The following is a 3,544-nucleotide window of genomic DNA, read 5'->3' as shown; positions in this document are numbered from 1 at the left end:
TGATATCTATATAAACAGCTTACACAGTCAAAAGCCTGGTAAGCCAGGCAATTATGATCTTTGGTTTGCAAAGGTTAAATCTGGGAACTTTAAAGAAGATTTAAGAGGATCAATTCCATGTACTAGCTGGAAAATGTTAGTTCTATTTGATATGGGCTTTGTTATTTACACTTGAGAGCCATTTCAGAAAGTATATAATTATATACCAGTTAAGGACATCTTCAATTATAAAAACAAACATCACAGAAAAATTGCATTCCATCCTTGTATACTACATAAATTTTCAATCTGGTCTGAACTTTGTCTTGAATAAAACAAATAATCTTGACCAGAGATCAATGCTTGTTAAACATATGCCCCTGCTAGGATAAACAATCACTTCCATGCATCAAAACCTCCTTTCCTACAAAAGAAAAGACCAATAAAATGTCAAAATCTCATTTACAATGGGTTAAATTTTTCTCCCATTTTTTAACCCCAAAATAGAGTTTTAGTCAGTTCATATATTAATTTTAATTCCAAAAATCACTTCTACTAATTTGACCCCCCCCCCCCCAAAAAAAAAATTGTCAGGGATGAAGTCACAAGTCTGACTGGAACAAGACTACTTCTCAAAATTGGTAATTTCCTCTCATATGAACCCTCCCCCCCCCCCCCCCTCCTTTATCAAAATCAAGATGTACATTCATGACTACATAGTTACGTAGATTTTAGTCCTGTGAGAAAAGAATATCTACTTAAGGTACAGAGGAAGCCAATGCTTTATGCCACAGTCATTTTATGACCTGAGGACATTACAACAACCCTTCAAATCTATTTACTGTGGAATCATTTTAATTTGTGAGGGTCAAAGTTCATGGGTAACCAAATTTTTACCTGCTCATGGGCGGGAGGTAATTTCATGGGTAACTCGTATTTACACAGGATTCAATAAAATGATACATGTACTATATATGACAAAGTTCATTTGTGTGGATATAAATTCATGGGTAAGGGTTACTCATGAGCAATGACGATTCCACAGTACACAGATACATTATAATAATAACCATTAAATATCAACATTTCCTTTAAGAATATTACTGTAACATACATTCTTTACCATCCCATGATCTTTTAATTAAAGCTAACACAAGTAAACAGCAAATATGAATATTTTTAAGGGGTCTTCTTTGCTTTGGTTTGATCATGTTCCTTTCATTGCAACAAATTAAAAATGTGTAACATATGAAACAGGTAGATCAATACATCAATCGTGAATAAAAAAAATAAACTGGATCTAATATAGCATACCTGCTACAAGTACAAAAATGAGCATATTATATTAGACAAAACATGGTACATGTTTAATGACCCTGCATCGGTATGTCTTAAATTAAATTAATAAAATTTATGTGTTTAAGAAGATATTATGAATGCCAAGTCAATGTCTGACTCCCCCCCCCCCCCCCCCCCCAAAAAAAAAGTTTATAAAATTAATGGTATTTATAAATGAATTTGGTGCATGAAATATGTTCACCGTACAAATTCTAATACTCTGATTAATGGGAAAAAAAATCAACATCATTTACCAACAATAAAGAGTGACAAAGATTATATAAGCATGCTCATATCTGGACATCTTCCACACTGGATTGACTTTTACCTAATTATATTGTATCAGATTAAAAATTTTTGAAATTTTTATTGTCTTTGATAGATGTAATCATTAATTGTTCTTGGGGTGGATAAAAATTAATGACATATAGGAAATTCATTGAGGGAGTTTCCTATATAAATAATCCAATAGGTGAACACAAAACATTAGCAATTGTTATACCTTTAAAAGTTGCTTCCTATATAATTCTATACTAAAAAAAAGTCTAACATTTCCAATGTTTTACTGAGCGGTCATAAAAAAAATCGATGTTTGACTGCAGAGCGAGATATTGAACCTGTCATGAGATGTTGGACCGCTTACGTCACATTGTGGGCGGGGTCAGCTGTATCTTATTTGCATTCGTTGGAGTTTGACAGAACTTTACAGAATTGACCAAGTTTAGACCGCAGTGCGGGTAAACAAAATTTACATCATGTTATGTCAAAATAAAAATCAAAAGGTATAACAAAACATTTATTGACTTTGTTCTCGGGCAAAATGCGTTTTATTGACCTCTCGAACCAAACTGTTTGCCTTCGGCCTAATGGCCTCAGGCAAACAGTTTGGTTCTTGGGTCCAACAAAACACACGTTGCCCTCGAACCCAGTCAATATATGTATTATATTAGACTGAGGCCAAAAAAAATAATAGTCTTGTTTCCTGCTACCAGCCTGAAAAAAATAGGGTAGGTAGGTAGGAAAATTATTTTATATTATATTATTTTATTTTATTTTTTTCCAACAGTATTTTTTGGTATGAACCAATACAAAACCAAATTAAACATGTCATATGTCAATATTATCTTTTAAAATTAAATTTCATGTCTTTTGATGAACAACTTAATTAGTGGTATTTTATGAAAGTCCATATTTAAAATAGAGAATTTCATGAAATACCACTTGAATATTATATTTTTTTCAGTTTTGGAACATGAAATTCCTGCAATTCCCGATTTTTTGTTTCCAAAACTAAACATAAAAAACTTTAGGGTCAGGTGCAAAAAAATAGGGTCGGTCGGGTAGCAGGAAACAAGACTGTTATTTTTTTTGGCCTGAGTTAATAATCAGAGCAGGTTATAAAGTATTGGGTCAGGATGGTTCAAGGTCAAAATCATATTCCAAATTAATCTGCTGGAGTTAAATTTCTTCTGTATACTATAAGAATGGACTTTTAATATACACAAGGTCATACCAAACAATAGACAAAATGACACAATTTTTTTCCCCCAAGATGTCAAATTTATAATCTTATTATTAATAAGATTGCTTCATGTTTTTAGAATGCTGAGACATCTAAAAAATTTAATAGGGACTGGAAAGAGTTATAAACACTACTCCTACATGTATCTATATCTGGATGCTGAGCTTGAATGTAAAACTTCAGTTTGAAAGCAATCCTGTAAGTTATGAGGGCAAAATTAAAGCTTATCAATTCCTTATTACACAAAACTTATCAATCCCTTATTACACAAAGCTTGAATCCCTTATTACATGAAGCTTATCAATCCCTTATTACACAAAGCTTATCGATCCCTTATTACACAAAGCTTATCAATCCCTTATTACACAAAGCTTATCAATCCCTTAATAAACAATTAAAGTTTATCGATCCCTATAACACAAAGTTTATGGATCCCTTAATGCACAAAGTTCATCAATGATATCTCTTAATACACAATCTCAATGTTATTAAAAAATACAAGGTGTCGAGGGGAATCAAATACAAAAAACACAAAATAAAGCGATTTAAATTAAAAAAAAATAATAATAATAATACAAAAATATTTTAAAATGTGGAGGAAATATATTACAGAAATTAGAAGGATAATACAATTTGAAAAGCATGGATATTATAAGTACATGACTATATATGTATATAGCAAAAAAAGTACAGCAACAGTCCACA

This window comes from Saccostrea echinata, unplaced genomic scaffold (genome assembly GCF_033153115.1).
Source record: "Saccostrea echinata isolate AGI-Se365-2 ecotype Australia unplaced genomic scaffold, CSIRO_AGI_Sech_v1 ptg000014l, whole genome shotgun sequence".
Lineage (NCBI taxonomy): Eukaryota > Metazoa > Mollusca > Bivalvia > Ostreida > Ostreidae > Saccostrea > Saccostrea echinata.
Note: the sequence above shows the minus strand (reverse complement) of the source record.